This window comes from Platalea leucorodia (genome assembly GCF_965183815.1).
Source record: "Platalea leucorodia genome assembly, contig: HAP1_HAP1_SCAFFOLD_514, whole genome shotgun sequence".
NCBI classification, from domain to species: Eukaryota; Metazoa; Chordata; class Aves; order Pelecaniformes; family Threskiornithidae; genus Platalea; species Platalea leucorodia.
Window position 1 is genome coordinate 14,628 of NW_028121085.1, and position 15,673 is coordinate 30,300.

The 15,673-nt window shown below is 55.5% G+C and overlaps 1 pseudogene across 1 annotated transcript; it reads right to left on the bottom strand.

Annotated features, from left to right (window-relative positions):
• Positions 1-10,829: 10,829 nt before the first annotated feature.
• Positions 10,830-11,795, bottom strand: LOC309604249 (olfactory receptor 5AP2-like; annotated as a pseudogene). The gene has a single exon. The product of its transcript is annotated as an olfactory receptor 5AP2-like (transcript).
• Positions 11,796-15,673: the final 3,878 nt, after the last annotated feature.

Below are 15,673 nucleotides of genomic sequence, written 5' to 3' on the forward strand. Positions count from 1 at the left end.
GGGTCCCGCAGCGTTTTTTTGGAGAAGGGTTGTGCAGCCTGGAAGCACAGGGAGGCGGGAAAGTTCTCATGTCAGGCACAGACACTGAAGCTCTGACACCGCAGTGACCCGTTCTCTGACAGCGGTTCAAAGGAGCATTTTTACCTCACCATGAGCCTTCCTTGTGCTCAGTTGGGTCACGGCCCTGGAACACGCCAGGAGCACGGGCACCACCGCCACCGGAGGGCAGACACGCGCCATGCCCCGCCCACCAGCTGCCAGCAGAAGTCCCGCCCCTTCCCAGCTGCCTCAGGGGCCATTTGCCCCTGAAGGCACTCCCCTCTACGGGTCACGTGCTTGGTTGTGATTGGCTGGAAGGAGCAGCCAGCCCTTCTGGTTGACCCGGAAGTACATCTGACCCAGAAGTCTCTTCCCCTGCATACACCAGGGCTGCCATTTTGTTTTGGCCACCCTTTTGTTTAGGCTGCCATTTGGGGGTGGTGGTGCCATTTTACGACGTGGTGCCACCATTTGACGACAGTGAGCTGCCATGATCTTAAACATCACACTGCTCTGTGATTGGCTGACAGCAATTGCTTGAGAGCATCAAACCCACGTCTTCTCAGGAAATCCTGTGATTGGCTGGCAAGAGGAGCCTCCCCTCCCGCTGCGCCCAGAAGCAGTCGGCAAGGGAAGCCCCCTGTCATTACGTACAGGGAGGCCGCCACTTGTGACAGCCTCATTCCCCACAGGTTCTCATTCCCCATGTGATCTCATACTGCCCTGTGGTTGGCTGGCAGCCATTTCTTTGACACTGTCAGACCCATGTGTTCCCATGCAGCCCTTTGATTGGCTGCCTGCCTCCTTTGGACAAGGACGTGCTCAGGTACAAAAGTATGTGCAGTTTTATACAATATAAACATTTTTAGAAAGATATCTAAAACTGAGTGTACAAATAAGTATAACTATATTTTTATTTATTTATGACTAGATACAATATTTTAAATACATATACCTCAATAAAAATATACATGTGTATGCATTTATATAGATATATGTAAACATTTATAAAGGCAGAGAAATTGAATCTATATAGCCATTGCAACATAGGTATCAAATGGATAACACCTTCTTTGATAAGAGCTACCGGAAGGAACAATCAGAGTTTAAATGTGAATAGAAAACAAAGTACAAGGGTGGGTCGAGGTCCCCCACTTTACCAGGCTGCAGAAGCAGCCCAGACATGGGCTGGGGTGGGGGGAACTTCAGGAGCGTGGTGAGGACACAGCCAAGCTGGAACATGCCCGAGGGCTATGGCCCCCTCCCAGGAGGCCACCAAGGGGCCCTTGGCCCAAATCCTGTCAGCATACAAAGAAGAGCCCAATCCTGTGAACCAGCCTAGGAGGCTCCCGCATTCCAGCCCAGCCCAGCAGGATGGCCACGCAGGGTGAACTGGTGAAGACTCTTAGCTTTTCTCTCTGCTGCAAGACAAAGGCAATGCTGTCTGCGAACATGAAAAAAAAAACAGGACAAAATGCCAACTTCAGAAGAATATGTGCATGGGGACCATATGGAAAAGACCCACAGAGGATCTGAGAAAAGACCATGTGAACAAGAGGAACTAGCCAATGAGCCCATGAACAGCAAACTGGATTTTGAGGTGCCAAAGAGAGGGGAAGGGTGCTGGTGGGGAACTCCCTTTCCTCAGGGTTGTGGGGGATCTGACAGCTAGCTGTAAGACCAGTGTGGGGTGTGGGCTGGTGATACATGTGATTCCTTGTCCTGAGGTTGATAACCTGGTTGACTGCTTCAAAAAGCTCTGGCTGACTGAGTGAGGGGAGAAGTCAGGAGTGCGCTGGGACTTGTCCATGTCCACCTGAGCCAGACCAGGCAAACCCAGTATGCTGTGTCTATGTCCTGTCAAAGGATGGGGAAGGGAGTGGTGGTGGTGGATGGAAATGTATTGAATACGGTAGGACCTGAGCAGGATGCACACAGTATGGAATGAGGGGTGGAGATTGTACTGGGTCTGGCTGGGATGAAGTTAATTTTCTTCTTAGCAGCCCCTGTGGTGCTGTGCTTTGCCTTGGTGGCCAAACCAGCTTTGACAGCACACGGACATTGTAGCTACTGCTGAGCAGTGCTTGCACAGCATCAAGGCCTTCTCTGTTTCTCGCTCTGCCCTGACAATGAGGACGAAAGCCAGGATAGCTGACCCCAGATGACCAAATCAATATTCCATGCCATATGATGTCATGGTCAGCAATAAAACTGGGGAGGAGGGTGTGTTCTCCAAAATATCCTTTACTCAGAGACAGGCCGAGCATCGATCTGCTGCTGTGAAATCCACTCCTCCACATATTAAACTGTCTTGCCCTGAATGAGGCTGCATTTGGGATGGGGCAAGGCCCCATCTGGCTGGAGCAGGTGGAGTGCCGAGGGACGGAGCTGTCCCTGCAGGACTGCTGGGCCCGTCCCGGGGATGGCGGTGCTTGCCGGCATAAGGAAGACGCTGCTGTGCGCTGCTCAGGTGAGTGGCAGGGCAGTGACCTCATGTTCAGGTGTTGGCAGGGAGCTAGAGAAGGCCGTTCACCCACTTGGTCCTGGCATGGCCCCTGACCTCCCAAGAGCGAGACCATTCCTGCAGAGTGCAGGAGCCTGGCGCCAGGTGGGCAGCAGCCTCAGTGGAGCTGGGTGTCCTCAGGCCACTGCCTGTGGGGCCCTGCAGCCCCAGGGCTGTCCCCTGGGCTGCCTGTGCCATCCTGCCTGCTGCCCAGAGCAGAGGCCGTGGGCCCTGTCCTGGCCTCCCTTTCTAGCACTACTGGAGGGGCAGTTTGGGTGGGATGTGTCAGGGACATCTCCAGACACACCCAGGGCGTGTTGGGAAGGAGGCTCCCCAGTACCCGCACACCCGTCCTCTCAGCCCAGCTCTCCTTTTCCTCCTCTGCAGCTCCAACCAGGACACAGCATCCCCACCCCGAGCAGGTAACTTGTCCTCCCGCCCGAGGCTGGGTATCCCCAGCACAAGGCTAGTAACACACAGATGGATGGAAGGGGCTCCTTGCTGGGGTGTGAAGCTCCCAGGAGGAGGCACTGGGGTGGTGGTGGGAGAGTTGGGGAGGTCTGTAATTTCCTCAGCAGGGTGGAAGCTTCCCCATTACTCAGCCCTGGGGTCCTCCACCCTTTGCTGCCTTGAGTGATGGGAGTCAGGACTGGTGCTGCCCCCACCTCTCCCAGGCCTGGTGTTGCCCCTTCCATGTTCTTGCCAATGCAGATCCTACCCGAGGTCATTTGACCAGCAGCGGGAGAGTCTCAGTGCCCGTCATCATCTGCATCATCCTGGGGGCCCTTCTCTGCCTGCTCCTGGCCCTCCTGGCTGGGCAAGTGCTAAGCGCCAGGGCTGGGCGCAGAGGTGGGTCCTTCCATAGCAGTCCCAGGGACCATGCCTCCTGGAAGGGCTGTGGGGTGCTGCGGGGTGTCACTGAGGGGCACGGGCAGAGCTGGGGGGATGAGACTGTGTGCTGCCACCTGTCCTATGCACCACCCCATTGACTGCCTGGCCATGGGGCACCAGCAGCAAGGGGTGGAGAGAGCTCAGAGGAGGGGGGAGGTAGTGATGGGGCGAGGAGAGAAATGGCAGAGTGGAGATGGCCAAGGCTGGCAGTGCTCTGGGTAGCGCTGGAGGGGGCTCTGGGGCAAGGGAGATGGCAGGAGGAGCATGGGGCAGTAGAGTCCATCTCCATCGTGTCAGGTCCCCAGGCTGTCCCTCTGCCCAGCCCTGCCCATCCTCACCCATCCCCCAGCAGGGCAGGGGCCCTGCTATAGGCCCATGGGGCAGATAAGGGGCAGCTCCAGGCGGCAAGGAAACATGGGAGCTGCTCCAAGGTCAGATAAGGGGGGAATGACCCAGGGGCCAGAGGGGCATGAGCGCTGTCTCCGAAAGGATGATGCGAGGGTGACGCTGCCCCAGATAATCTCCACAGCAATGTTGCCCTCACTGGGGATGCGGCAGCCGTGCCTGGACAGAACAGTGGGGCTGTGCTGTCGGACCAGTCCTGGGCTGGCCAAAGGAACAGGTTTGGGGGAGCACAGTGGGGTCCCATCACCGCTCTGCCTGTCCCTGTGCCAGCCCTGCCTCTGTCCCCAGGCTCCAGGAGGGCTCAGGAGCTCTTCCCCGAGGCCGTGTATGAGGAGATTGGTTACAGCCCGGTGTGGGAGAAGCAGGTTTGGTCACTCAGGTGGGTGTGGGGCTTCCCTGCAGGCCCATCTGCAGGTCCCTTTCCCCTGGCCCCAACACAGGGCTGATCCCCTGAAGCCTCCCAGCCCATGGTCCCTGCAGCGCTGGGGCCGTGTGGTCTGTGGGGAGAGCATCCAGGTCCTGGGCCCGGGAGAGGAGCTTCCTCCCAACCAGCTTTGCCCATCCCAGCTGGACAGCCCCTCTCTTCCTGCCCCTGCACCTCATGTGACACCCGAGGAGTGAGGGAAGGGCTGTGCTAGGGCAGCTCTGGGAGCACCTTTGAGATGGTGTTTGTCCTGGGGGAGCAGGGTGATTCCCAGCCCTCCTCCCCATGCAGCCCCATCTCTGTGGGTCCCCCTTCCCCAGCAGTGCTGACCATGAGACAGGTCCGTGGGGCTTGCTCCATAACACCCGCTGTGCATCTCGCCAGGCTCCTGTTCAGAGGAGTCCCTGACCCAGCTGCAGCCCTCCCCTGGGGACAGCGAGGAGGAGGATGGTGTGGGATGAGCACCAGGTAATGGAGGCAGGAAGGGGCTGATCTCCCTGCAGCCACGTGGTGGACAGAGGTGTCACAGAGTGTCACCATCACAGATGGGGAGGACATGGGGGCTTCCTGTGGTGCTGCCAACACCAGTATCTCATCCCTGTGTCCCTGTGCATCCTCCTGTCCTCTGCTCTGCAGGATGTGTCTTCTCACTGTCACCAGCTGCCCTCTCCTTTCAGATGTTCTTGTCCTGCCCGGACATGACCCAGGGGATGGCTATGATGATGCCAGGGAGGTTTCTGACCCTGGGGATGATGCTGCCCCTGGGCAGGGAGCTTGGGAAATGCCCAGGGCACCAGTGGAGGGAGCGGGGCCCAGGGATGCACTCGGAGGTGAGAGGGAAAGATAGTGCTGCCAGTTCCTGGGGTACCATCCCTGGTGCCACCCAAGTCACTACCGTACGGACACCCAGACCTCCTGGGAAGGGGGAACCTGACCCAGGAGTTTTCCTTGGAGGGACTTGGGGTGGGAGAAGGAGCTGAATGTGGGGAGGAGTGGGGAGGAAGGTGATGCACAGACCCCATGGGGCGAACTGCAATGTCCTGCCTTGCTGCTTGCAGGGAGCAGCCTGCGCTCCCGGAGAAGTGCTGGGGTCCCTGGAGCTGAAGGAGACACCTCGTCCGTGTCCCTGGGGAGCATGGGCTATGATGATGCTGAAGAGGTGTCTCTGGCACATCCCCGTGAGGACTCAAAGGCTGTGACAGCGGAGCTTGGTGCCCAACAGTCCCTGAGCCCCAGGCCAGGAGAGCCCATCCCTGCTGTGCAGCTGGGTGCAGGCAGGAGGGAGGAGAGGCCTGTGCAGCTGGGAGAGCTGTGAGCACCAGGGAACCGTCTCCCTTTACCACGGGCAGCAGAAATGGCTGGGAGTTTCCTCTGTTTTTATTCCCATTTTTACACTGTGCATCCATATTGGTTCCTATTAAAAGTCTCTGGGGGCTTTGACCCAGAGCTGCTGCTTGCCTGCCGAGGTGTCGGGTCATCTCCTTGAGGCTGCTCAGGGGAGCAGAGAACAAAGACACAGTGGTAGGGAAGGGGCGCGTCTCAGGGACAGCAGGCTCGGGGTCAGGCTGTGGGGCTGTGAGAGCCCCTGGTGCCTGGGGAATAATCCTGCTGACAGAGCCATTTCCATCCTGCTGGCCACAGGCAGTTTCTAGTCAAAATGGCTCTCTGATAGGTGCCGTGATGCACCCCGGTGGGAGCACCCATTTCCTCACACTGGGGTTTCCAGCTGCTCTTTCCCCCAGGCCCTGCCTGGGCCACACTGGCCCCACAGTGCAGAGGCCATGACAGAGCTGCCATGTCAGGGTAAGTCCTGGGTTGTTGCCCCACAGAAGTGAGCCCTAAGGTGGCCGCAGTGCCCTGAACACCCCAGCCAGCCCCAGCGGGGATCATGGCCCGTGGATTACCTCCCACAATGGTTAGGAGGCAGCTGTGCTCCACACTGCCCCAGCACAGGGTGCAGAGCCACTTTCTGGGACACACGGGGCTGGAATTCCCTCTGCCAGGACCCCAGTCTCCATGGGCTGTTTCTGCTGCCTTGGGCCCTTGCAGACCCTGAGCACTCTTGTCACAGGCACAGAGCTGCCTTCTTCCTGAGCAGGGGCTGTAAGGCCCCATGGCAGCCCTGGGACCCCCTCCTCCTGCTCCCCTCCAGCCCCCACCCCTGCCCTCCTGCTGCCTCGCCAGGGGTGTCAGTTTGGATTTGTGTCGGGGCAGTACTTGTGTGCAGGTACGGGAGGGATGGGAGCAGGGGGGATGGGGGCACCTTTCCCTCAGCGCTGTTGGAGGGCCGGGGGATGGAGAAAGGGTCTCCACGAGACGTGTGCTGCAGCCAAAAGCCGTGGTCTGGCCCCTGGCCTGGAGAAGGACCCATCCAGGAGGATGCTCATGTGGGCACGTTTCCATGGCAGAGGAGATTTTGTGTCCCTCCCCTAAAACAGGTGCTGCTGGGAGCTGAGCCAGGGTCCCTCTCCCTTGGCTGGGGCTTTCACCAGCCCCAGCACCCATGGACAGAAAAAGCACAGAAGCCAGGAGGGGAGAAGAGTTTGGCACTTGGGCAGGACCTGGAGCCTAGACTGCCCTCCCTGCTTCCACTGGTGGGTGTCCACACCCCTCCAGCTCTTCCCTGAAAGGTTGCTCTGCTGCAGGCTGGAAGGTGTGTTGGCTCCCTGTGGGGAGCTGCTGCAGCTCAGTACTGCTGCCAACAGCAGGATCTGGCCCTCGAGGAGAAGAGGACAGGAGGCGGCTGTCACCAACATCCTCTCCCACTTCCGCATTGCCCCATTCCCTGCTGGGAGCTCCTCCACCCCTGGGGGGACCCTGGGGGGATCTGGAGGAAGCCCAGGCTCACACATCCCTCTGCTCCATACCCTGGAGCCTTCCTGCTGGCAGCCCCCATGGCAGAGCAGTGTTCCCAGGGCGAGACTCCCACGGTGATGGGTGACATAACATGGGCGTTGCAAGCACAGCCTCCATCCCCTGGAAAACTCCCACTGGGATAAGCTCCAGCCCTGGCATTTTGGGACCTGAACAGCCTGGCCCTGTGGGCTGGGTCTGTTCTCTGCAGCAAAGCAGGATTGTCACTGGGCCCCAGATCTGTGCTTGCTCCTGCAGCTCCTGAGGACCTACCTGAGGGGGGTCACAGTGAGACCCCCAACTCTCAGCACTGCTGCCCCACGCTGGGCAGAGCATGGCTGTGGAAAGCCCACAGGAGGGCAGCCTTATTTCTCTTAGTTTGGGCTCACTGTTTGCGGGGGCTGAGCACCCTGCAGTGAAAGGCCATGTCTCACACTCCAGTTTGGTTGCAGGTGCTTTAGCTGCGGGACCAGCCATGGCACCATATGGCCCTTCCCGCCTGTGCACGGCTGTGGACAGGCCTGTGCCTCCCTGATCCCACCAGCGCAACATCAACAGAGACACCAAACACTCCAGGAACAAGAGGTGGGCACCAGCCCCGTGTCTGTGGGCTGTGTCTGACCTCAGAAGCTCCACATGCCCTGAGCTGAGGCTCTGCTTAAGCCAGTGATGATGCTGGAAGCAGAAGCACTTGGAGACAGGGTCAGGATAAGAAATGTCAAAGCTGGGAGTCCCACAGCCTTGCCCAGGCTCGTCCAACTCAGCAAGCCCTCCCTGCTGGCACAGAGGAGCGCTTCCCTATGCGGTATGGGATCTCCACCTGGAGTCAGGACAATGTCAGACCCTTATCCCTGGAAAGCCACCAGGGCAGTGTGGCCCTGATCCTAAAGGGCGCCTGGGCTGGACCAGCACCCTCACACCACATCTCTCAGCACAGCCAGAAATGATTCCTAGTGTGCTGCTCACACCTCTCCCCTCCCTGAGGTCCCCCCACACTCTGCTGCCAAGCATTGTCCCTGGGCGGTGGGGTGGGTCTGTGGTGCAGGGCAGTGACCTGAGCTCAGGTCCAGCACAGCTGCCTGCTTCTCCTCCAAGAGGGGGCTCAGCAGAGGCAGCACACACAGCCCTCCCACAGCCCTCCTCACCCCACAGGCAAGCCCTGGGTGGGCAGGGCAGGCCCACAGGGCCTGGAGAGGACCAGTGCCCGAGCTCCAGCCCGCACCTGCCTGAGGCTGGGGAGTCAGGGCAAAAGTACTCCTGGAGATGCTGGGGATTGAACCCAGGACCTCCCACATGCAAAGCAGGTGCTCTGCCACTGAGCTACATCCCCTTGACACCTGCCAGCAGGAGAGGCACTCTCCTCCCGTGATGTGCCTATGACAAGCCCTGTATTCCCGTGGGTGCCCAGGGACCCTCTGCAGAAAACAGCACTTGAATCCTCCTGAGATGGGGGAAATTGGGGCCTGATCCTGGGACAGGGCTGCACTGCAGAGCGCTGCCCTTCAAGGTCTCTGCAGGGCAATGGGGCAGAAGGAGGCTCTTGCTGCAGGTGCTGCTCCCACACTCTGGCCCACTCTGGGATGGGTCAATGGAGAGGAGAAAATCCTTTCCCCTGAGCCTCCTCTGCCACCCAGGGCAACAGCCATCTGTGCCACATCTGTCCCCAACTCTGCAGCAGCAGCAGTGCAACAGGGTGAGGGAAATGCCCTCCCTGGACTGATGTGCCCCCAGGATCCAATGGCATCCTAGGGCATGCCGTGGAGGGCACATGGAGGCAGAAATCTTATACCCCCTCCTCCAGGCACCAGGCCTCCCCCTGCACCCCTCTGTTCCCCAGCAGCCCTGCAGGTGAGGTGAACAGCAGGCTTCCATCTCCATGGGGCTGGGGATGGGCGTTGGGCTCAGGGACCTTCCCATTCCTTCAGCACTGATGTCTGTCCTGACAGCAAAGCCGTGCCCGGGGACAGCCCTGGCTGGGGTCCCTGTGGCAGGGTGGGTGAGTGTGCTCAGCTGTTAACCCAAAGGCTGATGGTTTGACCACACGCAGGGATGGTGTCCTCACGCTGGTACAGCTGGGGCAATTGTGTTGCCCAGTGCCATAGATTTTTCCCTGCTGAGCCCCTGCCTAGCAGAGAGGGTTTAGGGGAATCAAAACCAGAGCACAGTCACTGTGACCTTCTGGAGTGGTTGAGTGGAGTTAAGGGGATGGGCTGCTCATCGATTCTGCTTTGCACACATGGCCCCAAAGCCCATCCTCAGCAATGACTCTCCCGTTTTTGCTCAAGAAAGACCTGGAAGGACTGCTCTTTTGGAGCGGTGATAATCCCGCAGGCACTACCCCTGCAGCCAAGCATTTTCAAGCTCGCGCTCAAAGCTGACAAGACAGTAACTGTGCTTGGACAGACAGTCTCTGCCAGGTGGCATGGACACTGCTGATTCCCCACTCCAGAGTGGCAGAGGCTGGATCCCCTTCTCAGGACAGACTTCTTGCCAGGAAGCCACAGCCAGGAGGGTGCCTCACCTGGTTCTTACTGGCACTTCACTCAGCATCCGTTTTGGTGGATATTTCTTTCTGCTCTGTGTCTACTCTTTCAACACACAGGAATGACAGAAAAACAAACATTTCATAAAAGCTTGTCATAAAGTCTTGTTATATAAAGGAAGTCCATCAAATCTGGAGGGAGCCAGGAACATTGCCGTAAGCACCAAGAAGATCCAAGAAGCTCAAGGCCTCTTCTGGAGTGCATCAAATTCTTGCAGCCATGATTTGAGCCTGGAAGTGGGAAGGGATTTGTGTCTGTGGGTGGAGGAGGAATAAGTGTGTTGTGGGAGTATGTCAGGGCTGAAGGCCCTTGCGCAAATCAGGGATGATGGAGACATTCCCATCTTGTGCGCATGCCTCAGCCTAGGAAATGGGGAAAGCCCGCTGCTGGGGGTGGATGTTCTCAGTCATGCCCCATGAGCATGACCTCACTCTCTTTTGCAAGAAAGAAGAAAACAGGAGGACTCAGGTTGCAATATTGAAGTCAGCCAGTGGGAAACAAGTAAGTAATTACATTGGGGGAGGGGAGCTGGAGGGGGGTCAGATTAGGAGAAGGAAAGAAATGGAAAGTAATGATTTCTGTGTTAAAAATTTGGGAAGCTGAGACCCAGCTCATGTACCCTTCTTCTGAAGAAGGATCTACTTTTTTTTTTTTTTTTCAGAGGGGCTGGCCCTATCAGACTAGCTTTCACAGTTCTCCTCTGCTAGACAGCCCAGAGAACAGGAAGGATGGGATTCATCTACTCAGATTTAGACATGTCCAGTGGAAGGGCTTGATTCAACTCCCCCCTTCTCACTGACAATATGAAGATGTCCTGAGGAATCCCAGACACGCAGGAACCCCACCCCTCAGCTTGGCTGGCTAACGGAAGAGAAAACAGCATGTTTAGAGAAAGTTTTCTGCCAGTCCTGGGCAGGTGTGGCATTTCAACAGCTCCCACTTGCAGGATCACAACTGTGGTTACTTTAAAGCAAGAAGAAAGCCAGGGAAGTTTTTTACACTCTTCAACACCAGACCTGTATTTCCTTAAGACACAAATTCTCTTTTCCCGCTTCTCATTCCCTAAACAGTCCCCAGATTCTGCACTTCTAAAGATATACCTGGTACACAAAATCTGCACTTCTGAGTTGTCCACACTTGACACAACTGCAACCTGTTTATTCCTGGTGGGTCACAACTGGTAGGAGCTCTCGATGCAGGCCACAGTCTTTCTGAGGGCATTTCCAAGAGCCCCCTTCACTTGCCTGTTCCGCAGGCTGTAGAGGAGTGGATTGGCCATGGGTGTGAGGATGGTGTAGAAAAAGGATAGCACTGTATTGAGCTGCCTCAGTGAGGCTGTTCTGGGTATCATATAGACAACGATGAGGGTACCATAGAAAACAGTGACCATGATGAGGTGAGAGGAGCAGGTGGAGAAGGCCTTCTGCCTCCCCGTGGTGGCTGGGATCCTCAGGATCGCAGCTATGATGCAGATATAGGATACCAAGGTGAACACAAATGGGAAGACCACATCCAGAAAGCAGATGATGAAAGTAACCAGTCTAAGCACCGTGGTGTCACTGCAGGCGAGCTCCAGCAATGGGGCAAAATCACAGAAGAAGTGATCAATTGCATTGGGACCACAGAAGTGTAAGTTGGAAAGTAGCCCAGTGACTACGGTAGACATTAGTAATCCTGCTAGCCAAGACCCAGCCGCCAGCTGGAAACAGAGCTTCTGCTGCATGAGGCTGGCATAGAGCAGGGGGTGGCATATGGCCAAGTACCGATCCTAGGACATGATGGCCAACAGATAACACTCGGTACCTGCACAACAGGCAAAAAAAAAGAATTGGGTCATGCAGCCTTGAGCAGAAATGGTTCTGTCCCTGGTTAGGAAGCTGGCCAGCAGCCTGGGCACGATAGTGGAGGTATAGCAGATTTCCACACTGGAGAAATTCCCCAGGAAGATGTACATGGGAGTGTGAAGATGCCGATCTGCCACCACCAGCGCAACAATGAGGATGTTAACAAACACAGTCACCATGTAGATCATGAGAGAGAGGAGAAAGAGAGGGATCTGAAGCTTGTGGACATTACTCAGTCCCAGCAGGAGGAACTCCACTGGTGATGTCTGGTTGTCCCATTCCTCTTTCTCCATGAAGTGCTGTAGGACCTTCTTTTCCCCACTTGGCAGGACGGGAACCTGAGGAAGGGCATGCGCTTCTGTGTTTGTTGTAAAAAGGAATTGGGAAGAAGTCATTTCCAGAGACCACATGGAGGTTTTCCCTCATCTGACTGAATTCCCCCTTGGTTTAGGGGCTCCATTCCTAGTGAAAGGGCAGGAACAGGTTCTTCAAGAGACCCGAACTGCTCTTCTTAGAAGAATCTCCTCTGATTAGAGAGATGAGTTACTGCATTGAGGCACCTCTTTCTGTGGAATAAAAGAGAATGTTCATTTGCTCACATTAGATTATGACACATGAAGTTCTTCCCAGTAGTACCCAGCATAGGCATTAGCCAAGTCCTGCTTTCAAGCAACAGAAAGATGGGCCACACAGAAAAGCCCCATCATGCGAAAAAGCCTTTGAGGGAACACATTGTGCCATAGACTGTTTCTTCACTCTGGGGAAGAATGGACCCTGAACAGGATTAGTGGTCTCAACTCCCTGAAACAGTTGCTTTCTGATGAGACAATTCTGTCCCTGGACAGTCCATCTCTTTCCACTGACCAAGAGCAGCCAGGAGTTACCAGCTTGGTAGTTGAAGGCACTGCAAAGGGTCTGTTAGACAGGAGATGTACAAGCAGATGGGAACTTGGGAGAGAAGGGCAGGGAAAACTGAATTCCAGAGACGAGGTACCTGAGCTGTCTAAGCCAAATGAGGAAAAGTGATGCTGCATGAGGAGGAGGGGAAAAGGACAGGGGTGACGTGGTGCTTGAGGACATGGTTTAGTGGTGGACTTGGCAGTGCTAGGTTAACGGTTGGACTCGATGATCTTAAGGGTCTTTTCCAACCTTAATGATTCTATGATTCTATGATCATTTTCTGAACATCTTTATCTCCTCACCTTCAATTTCTGAATGCATTTGGGCTGCCTCCCTGCAGCAGCACAGCACCTGGACCTCAGTATTCCCATCTGAGTTCTCAGGGCTCCCTGCTCAGCATTGCAATGAAGACACAGGAGTGTCCTGAGGGTGAGTGGGGCTGGGGCAGTGCAGGATCATCATCAAGCACAGGTTTCCAGTACATGCCTGATACATGCCTGATTGCCTGCCCAGGGAACATCCGTGGCTGAAAGAGAGAGCACTTTGCCCACACCTCCTCCTTGGGCTTTCATAATGCTCAGGTCAGACAAAACACTGTGCCTGATGATTCCCTGTGTCAAAACTTTATACCATTTACAGAGAGCTGGAGATGACCAAGGCAGGCACCTAGGCAGCCCAGAGAGTTCCTGGGATGGAGGAGCCCTTTTACTCAGTGATTCACCCAGCATACACTGGGATGCCTTGTTCCTGAAGGTGCTTCTATGGGGAGGGTGCCTCAGATTCACTGCTCCCAGTAAGTCACATCCCATGTGGATGGCTGAGAGACAGCTGTGAGAGAGGTGAGGGATTGAGATCGATCCCTAAGATAGAAGCAAGAAGGAGAAAGAGACAGAGAGAGATTAAGAGAGCTGAGGAAATAAGGGACATGTATTGGCACACTGGCCCCATACACTCTGCCCCAACCTCTTCATGTCCACTGAGGTGCGTGAGTGCCCATTAGCTTATGCCCCACGGCTCTGACTGTACTGACAACCACACTGCCTGTATCTCTGCCTCAGCAAATCCAGCACCTACCTGTAATCCCCAGCAGGATGTGATAACCTTTCCTTTGAGGGTAATGGAGGATGAAAGGCAAGATCTGGGTGCCTTGCTCTGCCTCTTCCCCATTCCATCCTTCCCTTTCCAATTCTGCCTGCAGACTCTGACCCGTGACTCAGTCATTGCTCTGCTCTTGCACGCTATCAGCATCTCCTTCTGTGAGTCTTCAGGAGCTCCTGAATGTCACCAGCTCTGCAGTGCCTCCTGGGTTTATAGAAGAGTCTCCTGAAGGTTCCTGCTGCAGCTCAAGGCTCTCTTTGTGTCGCCGAAAGTGAGCGCTGTGCAGCTGAAGCCCTGTGGGGATGAAAGCCCTGAGCTGCCCTCCCCTGGATCTCTGTGCTCTTAGGAAGAGTGGAAATGAGCCAGGGGAATGAGCCGTGATCTCTTCAGACTCATAGAGCAGAACTACAGTGAGATATGTGCCACAGCTTCTCCTTCCAGGCTCCCTGAATGGTCCGTGGGGAGAAAGGAGGCACTTCCTCCAAGCTGAGGAGGCTGGTAATGTGGGCCAGGATGGATCACCCTCAGGGGTGCCAGGCTCTGCCTGTTGAGGAGAGAGGAAACCCAAGCCTTTCCTAGCCGCAAAGGTGCCTATCTTGCTGGGGGCTCAAGTGAGCTCAGCTACTGATCTAGACTGCCAGTTAGGATTCCACCCTCCTGAAGGAATGCTGCATGGGGTTCTCCTTTGCTCTGGCTTTAGGTCAAGGGGAGCAAGAGGGCATGACACTTCCCACCTCTGTTGATTTGCACCTTATGACAAGTAGGCTCCCTTGTCTCTCCACTGAAAGCAAAGGGAGAGAGGGACCCTGGGATGCCATTTGTGGTAAGCAACTGCTCAGAGCATGGTCTCCAGTGAAGTCAGACTTGGTGGTCAGGGCTGTGTCCCGTGGGGTCTTGAAAACCTCAAAGGATGGACATTCCGTAGCCTGCCTGGGCAACTTGGTCCAATGTCTGTCTGTCCTCAGGGTCAGTGTTCTCCCTATTCCAGGTCAGAATCTCCCCTGTTTCAGGCTATGACCATGTCTTCTGTCTTTCTGCCATGCACCTCTGTAAGGAGCCCAGCTGTGTCTTTTCAGTAATCTCCTGGTAGGTGCTGGAAGGCTGCTAGTACCTTCTCTTTAAGCTGTCTCTTCATCAAGCTAAACAAGAGCCACTTTCCTCAGCTTGTCCTCACAACTCAGGTGCTCTAGTGGTCTCTGCTGAGTTCATGAAAGCTTAGAAGTGTCTTTCTTGTACGGGGTGGTGGGGTTCCAGATGCAGAGGTTTCTACCCAGCCAGTCAGTCTCCTCTGTCATCATTATAAAGGGTTAGTCTGTCCCATGTTTCCTTCTGTCAGGACAGATTGGGACACTTCTTTTTGGCCTGTTCCTCAAACACCAGAGGAATTGGCATTGCTGTCTAGCTCCCTTGAAATGGCAGTCTGCCCGTTGAACAAATTGACTGCCTCCCTCTGGTTTTGTGTCATCCAAAAACTCGATGAGGTCAACCCCGTACACTTCTCAGGTCATTGGTAAAGCTACTAAACAGGAGAGGTCTCAGAGCAGACTCCCAAAGAGTTCTGTTTGTAGCTGGACTTTGGGTAGAGTGTGGACCATTCCCCATTACCCAATGGGACCACTAATCCAGCCAGGTTTTCATCCAGTCTTGTACACCATGCAGGCCATAAAGTCCCAAGTTGGATACAAGGACTTCTGAGGAGCAGAATGGTCAGAGAGACTCTTTCTCCAGGCCTTGAGACTGAGGTGACACTGGCTACTCAGGGGGTCAAAAGTGCTTTGTCTTCTTCCGAGTCTTCAGCAAAACAAACATCAGGAGATGCGTTTTATCTCCCTTCAGGCTTACTTCTCTGCTTAGCTACATGGACTCAGTTCAAGTCCTCTTGAAGTCTGGAGGATGTCAGAGGCCTGAGGCAATTAATTAACCTAAATGACCCTGATCAGCCTCAGCTGAGGCCTTCATCCACAGTCATGGGCCTAGGAGCTCCAGGCCTTAAGTCCCTACCCTATGCTGTAGGAGTACTGGTCTCCAGATCGGCCTCTGACTCTCCCATGCCCATGCCCATGCCAGTGTCCATGCCCATGCTCTTGTCTGGCCACAGAGCCCTTTGATCTGGACCCCAACTGCAGCCTGACTTCCAGGCTTGATCTTGGCACTGCCTTATCGCTGTGGGCCT